This window comes from Mauremys reevesii, linkage group 7 (genome assembly GCF_016161935.1).
Source record: "Mauremys reevesii isolate NIE-2019 linkage group 7, ASM1616193v1, whole genome shotgun sequence".
NCBI lineage: Eukaryota > Metazoa > Chordata > Testudines > Geoemydidae > Mauremys > Mauremys reevesii.
In genome coordinates, this window is record NC_052629.1 from 53,504,617 (window position 1) to 53,522,471 (window position 17,855).

Sequence of the window (17,855 nt, forward strand, 5' to 3'; positions counted from 1 at the left end):
AATTCTCTCCAAATCCATACCTAAGCTTCCAAAATACATAAGTTTCTTGACTACATTACTTGTCCCATTACAGAGAGGATTTAGATCTGGATCTGAATTTCATCAGAATTCACAGGGGTGATTGGATCCAGAGTTTCAGATTGGGCCCATCTCTTCTTTTAAATGGAGAAGGGCCAATCCCAAAGTGTTCAGAATTCCCATTCATTTCAGCTGCTGGTAAGTGCTGCTTATGTAAACTCCTCCCACATACGCAAAGAGCATGCCCTCATTTCCTCTATGTATGGCAAAGTCGTGGATGCTTTGCAGAAGTGAAAGTTTTACATTGGATGTGATATTGTGAAATCCCATTGGCTCTGGGGTACCCAGAGAAGAGATGATACATTAAAATAAAGGAGGGAAAAAGGAACTGGTCTCTTTTGTATCCCAGTCTTTTTAGTAAAGGAAGTGACTGCCTGAGAAGATTTGCAGTGCTCTGGAATTAGGACCTGTAGTGCAGTTTGGGGCAGGTATCCCAAGAGCAGTGTCTCATCCCACCATTTACTGTGGTCTCCCTCTAACCTGCTTCTCTACGCCACCATGATCTGTTGTCATATTTGTTGGGTTTTGTTCTCTAATTTAGATTGTAAGTCGAGATAGATGAAAAAACAAATCCCAGTTCCAAACACTTCAGGACTTTGGGGAAGTTCAGTTCCACATCTTTGTTTGAACTTAGTGGTGACCCCTAACATGTTCATATCCTGGAGCTTTGGGGAAATCTGGACCCAAATGTAGTTCTGAACTCTGCAATTTGGGCCCTCCTCTGATTGTAACTTAGGGACCTTTTTTATTGATCTATGCATTAAACACCATACATCTGCATGCAAATAATAAAAAATACCTTATAAAAATAAGGCTGGCAATGCACAACCTCTTTCTCCTTCCATGCTTGCAACCTACAACCTTGCTTGCCAAAAGCACAAGAAACTTGCAGAGTGCCAGCATGATTTCACACTCAGATTGGTGTGTTACATTCTTTTCAATATAAATCCAAAGGACATTCAGGTATATAAAACTTGTTCTTTATGCTCTGTCCATACACGAGGAGGAGTGCTTGGTAAGACCTCATTTAACCTGCATAAGCATCGCCTGTTAAATGATGCACATCCCTTCCCTAAAGGGAGCCATTTATCAATGTTATCTGGTAACTGCTTATTTTTAGCACTTAGTGGAAATATTGCTGTCTGTGGAGTGGGTTATAGCTCCCGATTTCCAGGGGAGTGGAATGCAGATAATCAAAGTCTGGTGGGAGAGGCCCAGCCTGTGGCACTTTCACATGCCCAAAGAAGACTTTAGATTATGCCATTTGGCACTCCAGTTTATGAGGAATGGAAGGCAAAAATTCAATCTTTAAAAGTAACAAAAAAGAGAAGTAGAGCTATGTAACAAACCCAAACTCTGCTTTGGCTCATATGTATAGTATACGTACAAAAAGGGAGGTGTTTAAATGGAGCTCAAGATAATGCTTGAACTGCAAAACTAGCATCCTTAAAACCTAAGTCTGGAAGTATGTACCCATTTTATGAATTACTTAATGACACAGTTTACTTTGATTTTAAAAGCTGGGGCGGGTGAAATGAGTGGGTCATTATTTGATCTTATTCCCATGTATCTAACTGCTTTTCAGTCAATTAAATGGCATTGCTTTATTTAGCTGACTTTTTCATACTTGCGTATACCTCAGAGCTGGCAGTTCAGCTCCTTGAGTACAGCAGGCTAGTGCCCAAAGCAGCTGTAGAGCAGTGAGTAAAGGAGAAACAAGCTTTTTTACTATGGACTCTTCCAAAGAATGCTTGCCCAAGAGCTATCTCTATTGTGGTTCTGCCCTAGGGAGACTTGTACACTCCTGTCTCTGCTTGCGAACAGCAATAAGGCAAGTAATGACACAAGCACATCAAAACAGAATGCTTTTTCGTAAGCTCTTGGGCTTGGATTTTCAAAGGCATCTAAGGGAATTAGGCACACAGCTTCTAGTGAAATGCAATGGGAAGTGGATGCCTAATAGCGCTGTTCAAATGTTTTCTGTCTAAATTTAGGTGGAAAATTAAACATTCCTTTAACACCCCAAAATGGAAGCATTGTCAGCAATGTTTTTGCCTGAAAACCAAGAAGTTTTCAGGTTTTTGATGAAGAGTCAAAATTTTCAATGGGAAAAAATACATTGTCTAACCAGCTAAGCTAATGCTTAGCTCCTTTAGGCCCATTTGAAGATGCGAGCCTAAAAGTTTGGAGATGACGCTCTGTGCACTTGTCTGTACCTTTTGTGGTCCTTTACAAGTTTGCAGAGTCAGTATAAAATATTACCATTCTGATCTGGCAGAATTTTCCACCCACTTTGCACAGGTGTAAATAACCTCACAAGATGCACGGCCCTGGAAAATCAAGTCATTTGTATTTTATTTTCACTAACCACAAAATCTTTAAAATTGCATGGCTTTTAATAATCTAAATCCCCGTCTTGTGTTCCTTTTTGTGACTTAATTCCTTTGGTAGATAAATGTCTGTCAGAGCGCAAGATGAGCCTTGAGAACTTTTAACAAAATTTGATATGAAATATGCTCAGCATTATCAGTGAGCTGGAAAACCTGCTTTGTCTTCCTCCTGGAGAACATGTACATTTTGATTTTCCTTTTAGCTTTCAAAATTATTTCTTGTCTTCTAGTCTTGATGGTTTTACTTTGTCAGCCTGGATGATGTCACCTGGATGAGAGAAGTGGACTTGGAGTGGATGACACCTAGCAAGGAGCATGGGAGAGAACAGGAGAAAATTATGGTAATTTTTCATCTCATTGTAAAGGCATGACATGGGTATTTGCATATTCTGTCTAGGAAGTAAATGGAGCTATAATCACATGACATGGCAAGAAAGGCTTGAATTCACATGTAAGGTTTAAGATTTTAAGTGTTTATAAAATAACAAATCCCTCCCACAAAGGATGGCTCAAAGGAAAACATCAAAGTAAGCAACTTGCTTGATAATTCATACTTATTCTCACATGATGGAAAAGGGAAGAATGCTGCACATGAGACATTTTAATACATACACGTATATATTGTTCACCTTGTAGTGAATTTACATATTGATTTAGTACATTGTCCCCTGAAATAAAAAGCCCCCTCCTGGTGAAATGGTGGAGTGCTGAGAATGCTCCTTTCAGAAGGTCGCCCAACACAGGCTGTTCATCTTTGGGCATCAGCATGGAAGGGAAACTGAGGTACAAAGAGACAGAACCACTATAAAAACCCCAACAACCATAAAACTAAACTCTTTTCACCCCAAACAGACAGAGTCCTTACAGTCTGCTTGACTTCTTGTGACACCAGCTGAAGAAGGCTGGAGATGCTATGTTCTTTACATTTTATAATACAACTGAAACTTTCCCTTCAGCTTGATTTAATGTCTGGATAAACTTCTGGGCATTATACCGGTGGCCCCAATTTAATATAAAATTCTATTTATGGAGATTCATGGACATGTGCGTAACTGCTTTAAAAAGGTTAATAATTTGATAGAAATCTGTAGAAATCTCCATTAGAATTAGAGATGGACCAGAACAAAAACCATTAATCTGAACAGTTGCAAACTTTGAGGGGGCTTGGATCTTGGTCTGAACTTAGTGGCTCAGGCTCACCTCTTATTACAGGAGTCTTCCATCGATTCAGAGCCTGATGAAAACCTATGGAAAACACTGAAAATAACAGATTTCTTCCATTGAGATAAACAGCTAATCTTATTCAGTAGAAGTGTGAGAAACTTTAATATAATAACCTCACCCAATATAATACCTTTCATCCCACAAGATCTCAAAGTACTTTACCATTTTAATGAAGTGATATACATGGCTCACTTCAGTCACTGCTAAACTGCAGCCATCTCTGTGGTGGACTATAAAAACTATTTAATAGTGCCCTGCAACCCTACATAAATGTTTAGGAAAGGAATTGAAGTATATGTTTTCCAGTTTAAACGTCAGGGGGAAATGTAGGTAGACAGAACATAATTATCTGAGCTGTAATATGACATGCAGATTTTATCACCCTTTCTTTTAATGACTGAATTAGTACATCTAGCATACAGTCAGGGCTTAAAATACAACCTGATCCCCACAGTTTCCTGCCTTGCAAAGTGATTTCTACTGAATAGAGCTGAATTCCCATAAAAAGACACTTTTCCTGAAGGGCAGGTGAAATGTGAAAGCTCCAGGACTGTATGTGAAATGGGTCAGTAGTCTAGGTCCTCTTTTCAGTGTCCATATCACAAAATCACTCTCTTAACTGGCTTTATTTGGCCCCTTCGTTGGCAGCCTCAGAGAAGCCAAGAACTAAATGGGCATAGAGATTAACTGCATTTGCACCCGCAGAGGGCGCTCTGGATCACAGTTAAGTTACACTGAAGCATAACTACCATTCCTGTACCTGTTGCACACTGTGTTCAAAGCTGCCACCCTGGCACCTATCACAAACAATCTCTTTTTTAAACATATCCCAGAAATGCTACTAGAAACATCCCCAGCCAGTGACTGGAACACAGCTGTAGTGCTGGCTATACCATTATGTCTTTTTTGATATTTTGGATAACATTCCTTTAAGAGGAAGGAGGAGTGTAGGCTTTCTTGGGACTGAAATTGGGTTGGGGCACAAGTGGGAGAAAGGTTGTGCTCAGAAGGGAAAGCAAGATAGGAGGGTAGCCGCTGTGTGTGGCAAAGACACTGAGTCATTTGCAAATGGTGGTTTTTATAGTTAAATGAAAGTGTATTTGTGATGAGTAAGCCTGAGGAAACCCTGATTAGGGAGGAGGCACACACTGAGTTGTCTCATGGACTCAATAGGTACAGTTTCCCCTAATATACTAGCAATGCCCTCTGGAGGCATGCAATATCAAGTCAGTTCCTCACACACATACTGTTACTTACTGCATTGTTGCTCCCTGCACAGACACATTGCTATAGCACATACGATTCCTCCAAACACCTTCCCCTACTGCAAGAACATGCAACTCCACTACATAAAATATATTTGCATTTGCAAGTATTATGTCCTGATTCAGCTGAGAGCAGGGTATTATGCAGAAGCTAATGCAGTCTCCTTCAGATGAGTACAATGCTGTGTAGCAAGCCAGTATCAATTGACACAGAGAGGGAAACCAAAGTCATAGGGATGTACAAATGAACAGTCTATGCCACTTAATGATGACACATATCTCCCAGCAAATGCCAAATGTAAGTAACCCACTGAATATAGAGCTGAGAGTGCTCATAAAATACTGACTTTATATCCTTGCTTCCAGCCCACTTCCAGTGATGTATAATGTAAACAGTATCTGCAGAAACTGGTAGGGCTGGGAGGGTGCATTGTGTGCATGTCTTGTGAAATGCGGATTCTGCTGCAATAATTTAGATGTGCTATTGTCATGAGAAGGGGAGATCTCTGTCGATGATAAGAAAACCCACAGCTTAGTCAATATGATGTGCTGTCCATGTCACACTTGCTTACTAGCTAGGAAGGGTCAGGTACTCAAAGACTTTCTAAAATTTCTGTTTAGACAAACAATCTTCAAATGGGTTAGTCTTTAACAAGAAGGTGTTCTTTTTAAGTCCATGTAAATACGTAGGTGTGACACTGGCAGACCAGTTGCCAGCTCATGCCAAAGCCCCAGGCCTCACTGAATGCTTATAAATGCATAGCTGGAAACTAGGCCAATTCACTTCTGTAGCAGTATGTAGCAAAGTGATTGTTAAATGTATGCGTGTATTTGGTGTGTAAACTTAATGAAAATGAATGGGATGTTATATACATTGTTTTCACGTATCTGTATCTCAGTATAATGCATTGGCAAACATTTACATCAAATGGGAAAGAAGCCTTGTGGAATGCACATGAAGAACTTGAACAGAAAAGTGCTAATTTCAAAGCAAGTAATCATTGTGTGTGATGATGGGAAGTCAAAGCCTCTAAGTGCATCCCTTCCTCTCCATCATCATAGGAAAAGCCCGAGTGGAGAGTGACCCTGTCAGTTTATTTTCTGTGAGAAGAAGCTATATGTGTGGATTCAGGAAAAGGTCCTTTATCTCTGAACTGTTTGACCTCTTATAGGGAAGGGTACCAGATGCAAAGTGGAGATCCTCAGAGACAATCTGGGTACCCTGAAAAGACTTTTGGGAAACTGGCAGTTTATTACATCACTGCCACCAGTTGGAATTACAAACTGTGACTCACCTGTATATATATTTTACCTTATTTAATCTCTCAATAACTCTCATTTCCTTTTCATAGCTAATAAACCTTTAGTTAATTTACAATAGAGTTAGCTACTTTGGTGTAAGATCCAGGATACCAATTGATCTGGGGTAAGTGACTGGTCTCTTGGGGCTGGGAGCAACCTGAATGTGGTGTGAATTTTGGCATACGTGACCTCTTATCACAAAATCCAGTTTGTCTGGCAAGCTAGACAGTCTAAGGCAGTGGTGGGCAACACTAGACAGTAGACAGTGATGGGCAACCCTAGACAGTCTAAGGCAGTGGTGGGCAAGACAGTCTAAGGCAGTGGCGGCTGCAGGTTGCCCACCACTGGTCTAAGGGAACTGTCTGTTTCTCCATGGTAAGACTGGTAGGAGTTCACATTTGTTACTGGCTTGGTGAAATCTAATTATAGAACACACCACCATTTAGGGATGTCTACCATGTTTTCTGACTGTCTATCCTGACGTAGGCACTCACAGTTGTGAGCTACTCCAGACAGTGTGACAATAGCTATTTATGTTTCTAAATATAAGCATGATTTTGTTGTGCTAGGTCACAGCCATCTTGACACGTGATACCATGTGACATGCCTTGAAGTAGGCTGACGTGCATAAAGATAATAGTAAAGAATGTGACCAACAGTTCAAAATTAGCCTTTGCTGCATGTTTGTCAGTTTCTCACATAAAGACCTATGTGTTTTCTTCCACGTGGCCCTTTATACATAGTAGGGCATCCCTGAGTGGATCCACAAGACAGCTATCCTGACCCCACTGAAGTCCCTCTGCTGTGCTGCCACCAGTGATTTGTATATATAAATTATCTATTGTTGTTCCCCTTCCCCTAGCCTCCATCTGCCCTTAGTCACTGAGCTCCTTGTAGGTGCTGTCCCTTCTTATTCAGAATGCACCTAGCACAACATGAATGCTATTAAGTAAATAACCACATTCTTGATGAAAGGGAATGGAGGAATGGGGGCAAGGGGACAGGATCTGCAGATGCGGGAAACCTCACCAGAAGAGGAAGATATTGGGGAGAAACAAGAGCTCATTATACTTTCTAAGGATAAAGTCACACATGAAAATCTGAATGAATCTAACTCTTTGTTATGTTTTGGCTTTGTTCTTCAAAGGCATCTCGGCTTATCAAAATGAGAACAGTGGTGTGCATACGAGACAGTGCTGCAAGTCAAAGAAACACCAGTTTATGATAAAGTAAATCCAATTTATGGAGATGTTTTAGGTGCATTGAGATAAATCATATTATTGTAGTTTATCAACAGAAGGATATACAGTGTAACAGGCTTACAACTGGCAGCAAAATTGAAAAAGTTCCTATTATCTATAGAGAATCCATTATTTTGTGTCAGCTTTGGAAAGGGCAGACAGCTATGTGCACTGAATACCAAAATAAAGTAAAAGGAGCAGAGCGAAATATTTAAATAGGGAATAGCTGATGGAGTTCAATCAAGAAACTGCTCTTACAGTTAAAGCAGCAAAGAGTCCTGTGGCACCTTATAGACTAACAGATGTATTGGAGCATGAGCTTTTGTGGGTGAATACCCACTTCATTGGATGCACGTAGTGGAAATTTCCAGGGGCAGGTAAATATATGCAAGCAAGAGGCAGGCTAGAGATAACGAGGTTAGTTCAATCAGGGAGGATGAGGCCCTCTTCTAGAAGTTGAGGTGTTGAACTAACCTCGTTATCTCTAGCCTGCTTCTTGCTTGCATATATTTACCTGCCCCTGGAAATTTCCACTACATGCATCCGACGAAGTGGGTATTCACCCATGAAAGCTCATGCTCCAGTACGTCTGTTAGCCTATAAGGTGCCACAGGACTCTTTGCTGCTTTTACAGATCCAGACTAACACGGCTACCCCTCTGATGCTCTTACAGTTGGTTGCCATGATTTCTAAGGCTTGTGTTTGTAATGGAAATGGAGGTGTGGGTGTGTTAGTCTCTTGCCTTTGAATGCCTTGATTTACGTTTTGCTGAGGTCACACATGAAATGAGTTCAGGGATGTTGGGTCAGCTAGTGTAAGCCACAGTCACTCCATTTACTTCGGTGATGCTACACCCAGTTACAACAGTTGAAAAACTGGCCCCCTTCTATTTAGTAGTCAATTTATAAACATCAAACCTCAGGAAACAGAGTTTTGTGTTGCACACTGAAAATCTTGTTTGTAATGGATCAAAACATCACTTCCCATAGCCATCTGGGGTTTCCCATGTGATTTTCCATCCAAATACATTCCATCCCAAAGTGGAATCATAAATAGCTTGCTGGCTCTTTGGTCTATGGTTTACTTACAAGTTAAGATTTTGGTTATGTGACTCCATCGATAGGTAACTAAGAAAACAGCATAGTTAAATACCATCTGTAACTACACTTGAATTGATTTTTTTAGCTGTCCTGCTTCTTGGTATCAGATTGGTTAAAAACCAAACAGTATGTCATACTGGTATCTGTAAAAGTTATACACAGAATTAGACAAGACCAAATGTCAACATATTGGAGAACATAATGTTTTGTTTGGGACAAAAGCAACTGTTCTAAAATCTGTTTATACATCTCTGTTTAAGGTTTTATTGTTCTATGTCTAGGAAAAGAAGGTTAAAATTACAAATCACGTAGTGGGATTACAAAAGAAGTAGTGTGATCTGATTAGCACATGATATATGGCAATTACATATCTTAGAGCACTTTTCATATGTAATAATCATCAAGGGATGGATGAGATCCACACAGATATCATGCCCATTCTAGTCAGAACTGGTAAACATGATAATTTGATGTTGCTTTAAAGCAAAACAAGTTGATTGCAACAGAATATGTATTGATAAGATATTAATGCTAAGCAGAAAGGGAGAAAGGACTAATTAAAAGCATTCAGTACTTATGAGGACTGTAAAAATTCATCTTGCAATTGAACAGGGACTGGATGTCCTAGAGAAAGGGCAGTGGGATATGAAGTTTTTTGTCCCACATTATATTTTCATATCTGACACAAGTGAATAGGGACCTGATGGCTGTTCAACAGTTTATGTGAAATGAAATGCTAATCTCAGTTCAGTTCCTAGTGGACAGGCATCTGCATCAAAACCTCCACCCTTATTGGCATTCTGCCAGAATCAGCAGAGAAGCTAAACTCTGAAATAGGCAGAGGATATGAACAACCCACAAACCCCTAGAGGTGGTCCCTCCAGAAAAGAATTGAGGCTTATTGGTGATGCAGTACAGGGAAAACTCGTACCTGTTCTCTGGATATAGGGCTTGAGTTTGCAGGGCTGTCAATCTGGATCCTTTTACTAGCATTATGTTCACGTGTTAAAACTATCTGTAAGCCAACAAAGCTTACCAGCACCATGGACAGCATCTTCTCCCAGGCAGTGTGACCATTAAAATGGTAATGTCGGAAAGTAAATACCGGTTTCAGCTAGTTAGGCCCTTGCCAAAATATTCTTTCAGTCTTCAGAGCATGCAGAGCATATATTATTGAAAAGCTTTGAGCAGTATGCTGTTCCAAGTTAGCAGTAATGCAAATTTAAAATTTAGAAGCTACTGGCTGGGCCCTGGACAAGAAGTAGGGGAGGAAAGGGAGAATGTCCTCCCCCACCCCCCCTTTTTTTTTGTGGAAAGTACTGTATTGAGCTATTTTTCTTTATATGATCATCCTCTCATTTCTCTGCCTTCCTTGGCCAGCATACAAGGGCAAGTTACATTTGTGAATCATCCTTGCAAAGAAATATATGTATACCAGGTAGCACTAGCAGCTATAAATGAGTATTAACTCCCTCCATATTATAAGATAATGCAATAATTTATCTCCCTTCCTGTAGGGGGTCATTGAGCATCTAGTTTCTTCCTCACAAGCCAGGGCCAGGAGTTCAGAACTCAGTAGCGCCTGGATGTTTTTGTTCCAAGAGCCAGTACTGAATGTAGAGTTGGGAAGACAGCTTGAACAACCATGCTGTAATCTTCCTAGGTAGATGAAAGGATCCCTGTGTTCCATGTGGTTATTTTAATCAATCACCTGGGATCAAAGATTGCATTGTAAACATTCAGGTTGTTCGTAAGGAGAAATGGGAAATGATAGGAGGCATCTTATTTGATTATTTCTTGGCCGAGTGCACATTGACTCAAATTCATCTGTGGGGTGAGTTCACTGAAATCAAAGGAGTGATGCCAGGGATGCATCTGGCCCTCTCTCACCATTCTTACCATATGGGACTGGATTGTAACTCTACCCCTTTCTGGGGCTGAATTAAAGGGTGTAGCTACACTGCCCAGCAGGAGGGCAGGAACCAGATTATGATATGGGTGTACACTAAAAACACTGCATTGGCGCAGCTGCGCTTTGTGTGTGTGGGTTTCTTTTGCCTCAGGCATTCCCAGTTACCTAAGTTTAGCCAGGTGGAGTAAACAGTAGAAGGCTTTTTTTTTTTTTTTGGAAAGATCTTTAACCAATTTCATTTTCAATTATTAGTTAATATCAGTCTGAAGCCTCCAGAAATACGAGTATAAATTTTGTTAGGAAATGCTTTTTTAAAGTTAAACTGTCAGTCTGTTTTCTTTAAATTGTGTTAAATGTCTAGCTAGTAAGGCTATAAACCCGGACATACATTTGTAATAAATACAATACACACCACATTTTCCAAGATTGATTGGAGTATACAATTCTCACACTTCAAATGGAGGAAGAATAAAAAGAGCCACAACAGCTTGATTAAGAAGAGCTGGATCAATTCCAGACATCTACTAATATTCTATGACCTGATGTTTAAGCACTTAATTACATGTTCAGTTTTTGACACATGAAGAGCAAAACTCAGGAAACAAGTGAGAGAGCATTCAGAAAAGAATTTGTAGCGATGCTGGGGCAATTCACCTCCTGACTGCTCAAGTTCTGCTTGTCTGGATGCGTACCTGAGACAGCCACATTTAAACACTGTCTCCCCGGTACACCTGGGAAGACAGACAAGCGAAATATTAAACAGGTACAGAATCCAAAAGCAAAGCAGCTGTTCAGTCAGCTCTTTTTTTTAAAGCTCTGCTTGTAGGACAAAACTGATGAGAATGTCTGATGATGGGGAGGGGCAGCGGGGGGGGGGGGGAACGAAGGGGAGGAAAACAAAGGAAACCTATCCAACACCAGCATAGCTAAAGGCCAAATTTATTTGTGTAGTAAAATACAGGCAAAACTGCTGCTAATATGCTAGAGATGTATAGAAATTCTTGGCTGATCTATCATCAGGGGACAAGCTGTTGTTCTGGCACCGTGAGTGCTTTTCAAACTAAAGTGGAGCTTCATATCGAACTGCCAGACTGGCACCTGCCTTTTGCTTTTTGTCAAGTGAGCATTCATCACCATCTTTATCACTCACCAACGTCTGACACACTGGAGAGGAGCAGTCTCTTTTTCAAAAAGGGATAGAGCTGCTTCATAAGACCATCATCCCCTCTCCCCCATATTACTGAGTCGAATGCAAAGTTTGTTGTATAATGGAAATAGGGAGGGGTAAAACAAAACGAAACCCAGAGCAGCATTTCCTTGCCAGTTTGGCTACGTGATCATATGGAGGACCTGTACAGCTGGCTGAGATCGAGGCTTATTGTCGCATTGAGCTGGATCATTCAAGAGGAAATCAAGGCTTCTCAGCCAGAGAAGATCATGTCTTCCCATAGCCTTTGAGAATTCCACAACCTACTTTTTTGTTGTCCTGTTTTACCCTAGTTGAGTATATGATGTTAAGACTCAGACCCACATTCATAACTACACTTAGCTTCCACTGAGCAAGAGAGGGGTCCGCCAGGGAACAAGTTTTTGGTTTCTACTTCTGGGGTGATTCCAAGCCAGCCCTGGATGCTACTCTAAGTCATGAGGGCTGGTTATGGATCCCAAGGGGCTCTCTACCAGGTGGAGATTACCAGGGCACACTGTATTCCAGACAGGATCACGCCACACCCCAACATGCTTCCTAAACAGGGGTTAGAGGTGATGTAAGAACCAGTTAGGAATCCCTCCACACCAGGGTAATCCCCAGCAGGAGAAGTCTGGCTGCTTTCTGGCCTCTTTGTGCTACCTAACTGATGCAAAGTGGGTGGGCCACACCAGAGAACCTATCCCTCTCTTTTTTGGCTGATCTGTAAAGGAATAAGCATGCAAACAACCATCAAGCATGGGATGGTTCATCACCCTGTCACTGGAGGCCAGGCCGGCCTCAATCTATGAGGAATCTCCTTTAAAAACAATATCAGAACCAAAGAGCCGAGTCAGCATTTATGGCACTGGGGCGAAGCACATTTTAGGGAGCTGGCCTATCAGCCCCTCTGCTGCTGACATTGTGGGTAGGTGCACTGTCACATGCAGAAGGGGCAGCAAGCTTAAAGACAGCTTTCTAGTTTAGCCTTCATCTGCTGGAGCATTTTGTTGGCTCTCTCCAGGATTTGTAACAGCTGTCATGGAGCTGTCACCTGCAGGCCATGGAAGGTTCCTGGCCTCTGGGAAGAGGAGGGCAAGGCAAAGGGGGTCTCAGCACAGATGGGGAGAGGCTGATGTTGCTGGGTGATCACTGTAGTGGCAGACATTCTGCATCAAGAGAGCTTGGCTTTTAAAGCGATGGCATCAGACATCTGGTTTCAGTATGTAGCTACTTAACATCTAAAACCCAAAGTGTTTCCAGTTCTTTGCTATGCACTGTTCCAGTTAAACATTTACGTCTGCTGCTCCTTCTTAGTCCTGACAGGCTGTTTCACGTTTTTAAACAGAGCATCCTGGGAGTGCTTGAAAAGACTGGATAGCCACCACCTGAAATGAAGTCTAGCTCTGCACTTCCTGTGGAGAAGTGAATGGCTCTCTCCTCCTTCCCTATCACCCCGCCCAGGGCTTTATGCTAAACACAATTACATGCAGCATTTGACAACAGAGCTGATAATTTATGTGCTACTTGAATAGAAAATGCGAAGGATAATAGGGATGAATATCAATGCATTCACAGATAACATGGACTCATTTCCTCACTTTCAATGCTTTTTGGTTGTGCTCAGGAACGAGTTGCATGAGCTAATTCCTCAGTGCATTATCTTAAAACATCCTGGGGCAGGGGTGGGGGGACCAGACTTTGCACAAGTGATTTGATTGCTGGGGATTCATTTCAAGGACATGAAAATCTCTTGATTGAGAAATGGTTGGAAACTGTCTGGTTTCACTGACCCTGAGGTTGAGGTCTAGCTTTCAGATAACAACACATTCCCATCTGATTGAGAGTTATGTGCTGCTCAGAGCGTTTTCTTATGATGTATCTAAAATAATTACAGGTGAAAGCACCTACAAAACAAAACAAGAACCATCATTGTCAGTTTTCTATTAAACAAGGAGGCTCAGTGATCTAAAAATTGCGATAGACTGCTATTCTAGTAGACACTGTCATTTCTGAAGGAACGACAGCGTGGGCAATTCATATCCCTTTGTTAAAAACTCAAATGTAGCTTTATTGTCATCCTCTTGTATTAAGCCTGTAATTTCCCCTGAGATAACTACAGTGTAAGGAACAGACTGAAATCTGAATAAACTATATATCACTTCTACAGGAAAAACTTTAATGAACAGACATACTGGCCTGGGGTTCCTCTCTGATCGCAGAGCTCTGTATTCAAACTCATGCTCATAGAGAGGGTCTCATCAAAATTTCAAGTTCAATTCAGAACTGTGCCCCTTTTGCCTTTGTTTCTGAATGGAGAGCTCTCTATGATGCTCCTCTGGCTTTCACAGGCTACTCCACTGCTCCTCAGGCCCTCAGACGTTGTACCAACCCTCTTTGAAATTAGAAGACCAGCAAAGCATCAAAGAAAAGCAGTATACAACTAGGATTAGAGGTTTCTGTTTCTTTCCAACTTCCTAAGAAGCACTGAGTCTGAGGCACTGTCCATGGTAGAATGCTAGAGTTGATGTATCCTTTATACTAATTGCTGTGGGCCAGATCTGTCAGTATGTGCAGCCCTTTGCAGTGTCCTTCTAGAGTAATCTGAGCCTACAGATGTCAGGCAGTCCAGGGAGGATCACCTCAGTCCATGGATGATCCTTTGATGACACCAGGGAATCTTATGTCACTGGGCCTCCCAGCTGTCAGCAGAGCAGGGAAATGGGATTCATGGTCAGGGGAGATGGGGATGTCCCTGCGCTACATCAATAATGGTTTGTGTTTTTGTCACGGCCATGGTCACTGAAGCCACGTGTAAGTTAAAGCAGCCCTCAGGCTGTTCTAGTACAGTGAAGGGAGGAACAGCCCCGTGCAGAGCAGGAGTATGACCAGGGAAGTGGGAAGATGACCTTTAAGCTATCTTTACATCCTTTCACTCATTTGTGCCCTGCACACTTTGTCTGCACTGCATGATTTGGCTTAATTCTCTTATATGTTGCATGCGCCTTTATGGCTTCTTTATCCTTTTAGTAGGCCTTTGGATCCTCTGCCACACTTCAGGGCTCCCCAATAGCTCTGTTTCTTTCTTTCAAGTTCCATTCTGAACTCTGAGGCCTGGTCTACACTACGCGTTTAAACCGGTTTAAGGAACGTAAAACCAATTTAACGCCACACCCGTCCACACTAAGAGGCCCTTTATATCGATATAAAGGGCTCTTTAAACCAGTTTCTGTACTCCTCCCTAACGAGAGGAGTAGCGCTAGTATCGGAATTACCATATCGGATTAGGGTTAGTGTGGCCACAGATCGACGGTATTGGCCTCCTGGTGGTATCCCACAGTGCACCACTGACCGCTCTGGACAGCAATCTGAACTCGGATGCAGTGGCCAGGTAGACAGGAAAAGCCCCGCGAACTTTTGAATATTTCCTGTTTGCCCAGCGTGGAGTTCCGATCAGCATGGGTGGCGATGCAGTCCGAAATCAAAATAAAAAAAGAGCTCCAGCATGGACCATGCGGATGTGATCGCAGTAAGGGCAGGCAAATCTGTTCTATCAGCACTCCGTTACAGAAGATTAAATTCAAAATCATTTAAAAAAAATCTCCACACAGTCGCCATAGCAGGGACTCAGTGCACTGCTGCGTGACAAGCGTAACGGAAAGCCAAAGAATCAAATGGACGCTCATGGAGGGGGGACTGGAGCGGGGACTGGAGGACTCAAGCAATCCCACAGTGCCTGCAATCTCCGAAAAGCATTTGCATTCTTGGCTGAGCTCCAAATGCTTCTAGGGTCAAACACAGTGTCTGCGGTGGTTCAGGGCATAGCTCGGCAATTTACGCACCCCCCCACCCACCCCCAGAAGTGAAAGGGAAAACAATCCTCTCTTGACTCTTTTACATGTCACCCTATCTTTACTGAATGCTGTAGATAGACGCGATGCTGCAGCAGTCAACACCAACATCCTTGCTCCCCGCCCCTGCCATGGGTGGCTGATGGTGCAATATGGCTGATATCCATCATCATCATCATCAGCCTATTGGCACATGGGGCAGTGCAAAAGGACTGGTAACCATGCCGACTAGCATTCAGTGAGGTCAATCATGGGTGCCTGTGTAAAAAGCTCCTGATTTTTCCTGGTAGATGGTGCAGTATGGCTGGTAACCGTCTTCATCATAGCAACAGGGGGCTGAGCTCCATCAGCCCCTGCCCTTCATGTGTAAAGAAAAGATTCAATTGTCCCTGGACTAGCAGTGGGATGCTGGGCTCCTCTCCTCCACACTGCTTAATGTCCTGTCTGGACTATCATAGCAGCTGGAGGCTGCCTTCCACTCATTTCTCACTAACAAGTCAGTGTGTCTTATTCCTGCATTCTTTATTACTTCATCACACAAGTGGGGGGACAATGCTACAGTAGCCCAGGAAGGCTGGGGGAAGAACGGAATCAACAGGTGGGGTTGTTGCAGGAGCACCCCCTGTGAATAGCATACAGCTCATAATTTCTGCTGGATCTGACACAGAGCAGCTGTGCTCTCTGGTTCTATGATACAGTGGTTCTCTAGTACACTTGCCCATATTCTAGGCAGGACTGATTCTATTTTTAGATATCAAAAAGGAGGGATTGACTCAGGGAGTCATTCCCAATTTTGGCTTTTGCGAGAGCCAGGGGCACTTATGACAGCAGCAAATGGTGCAGTGCAAAAGGACTGGTAACCATGATCATCTTATTACCAATTTATGGTATGGTAGATGGTACAGTATGGCTGGTAACCATCTTTGCTGTCATGCAAAAGCAAAAGCATGCTGCTGTGTAGCGCTGCTGAATCGCCTCTGTCAGCGGCATCTAGTACACATACGGTGACAGTCACAAAAGGCAAAACAGGCTCCATGATTGCCATGCTATGGCATCTGCCAGGGCAATCCAGGGAAAAAAGCCGCGAAATGCTTGTCTGCCGTTGCTTTCCCAGAGGAAGGAGTGACTGACGACATTTACCCAGAACCACCCACGACAATGATTTTTGCCCCATCAGGCACTGGGATCTCAACCCGGAAATTCCAAGGGGCGGGGGAGGCTGCGGGAACTATGGGATAGCTATGGAATAGCTACCCACAGTGCAACGCTCCAGAAGTTGACGCTAGCCTCGGACCGTGGACGCACACCACTGATTTAATGTGTTTAGTGTGGCCGCGCGCACTCGATTTTATACAATCTGGTTTGCTAAACTGGTTTATGTAAAATCGGAATAATCCCGTAGTGTAGACGTACCTTGATACTATTCAATAGTATCCTGTGCTCCCTTTTACCATGTGGGACTGGCAGCAGTAGTGCTGAATTACTGAGAGAGGTATTTATGACTCAACCAGATGCAGGCAGTCACATGAGACTGTCTCTTTACACAGGACTGCAAGCCCAATTGTGCAGTCTCAATGAATTCATATAAGACTCCATAGATTTAGGTGCACATCTAGACTGAACCTCAAAATCTTTTTAGGTTTACCTATCACTGGTTTGATGGATCCCTAGTTTTGCACGGAAAGTGGAATAAAATGAACAACTATCAGTAGAGTATCAGAGGGGTAGCTGTGTTAGTCTGGCTCTGTAAAAGCAGCAAAGAGTCCTGTGGCACCTTATAGACTAACAGACGTATTGGAGCATGAGCTTTCATGGGTGAATACCCACTTCGTCGGATGCATCAGTAGACTGATTTCAAAGGCAGAATCAATCCTTTTATTCTGAGAGATCCCTAAACTTATTCCATAGCTTCTAATTTTTACTGACTTTTTCTCTCCCCAGGACAAATTCACTGATTGTGAGATGACATTAATTTAGCTCCGAATTTCCTGACTGGTCTATGGCTATGATGAAGTGCTAAAATCTTGGGTTAATGCTGGTAAAACACAAAGAGAAACAGTATTACTGGTGCCCCACTAATGATCTCACAAAACTATTTCCCTTGGACATGCTTGCTGGGCCTTCTGCCTTGTTCCTCAGCTACGGCTGAGGCCTCATATAGGGCCAGATTCTGATTCCCTTGCTTCTGCTTAGTAGCACTTTATTGCATGAGAGTCCCTGGGGCTCATCATAACTCCATGGGAGTATTTCTATGTGAGGAAGGGTATCAGAACCTTACTTGTCTGGGCACCAAAGTTTCACAAGTA

The 17,855-nt window shown here is 42.5% G+C and overlaps 1 long non-coding RNA gene across 4 annotated transcripts in view; it reads left to right on the forward strand.

Annotated features, from left to right (window-relative positions):
• The window catches only part of LOC120409574, an 86,321-nt gene that overhangs the window by 38,115 nt on the left and 30,351 nt on the right, over positions 1-17,855 (forward strand). For 3 of the 4 annotated variants that reach the window (XR_005601349.1, XR_005601348.1, XR_005601350.1), the window contains 2 exons: positions 2,699-2,809; positions 7,407-7,488. This is a non-coding gene — a long non-coding RNA (uncharacterized LOC120409574). The remainder of the gene's footprint in view (positions 1-2,698; positions 2,810-7,406; positions 7,489-17,855) is intronic. The other variant, XR_005601351.1, reaches the window with a different exon arrangement.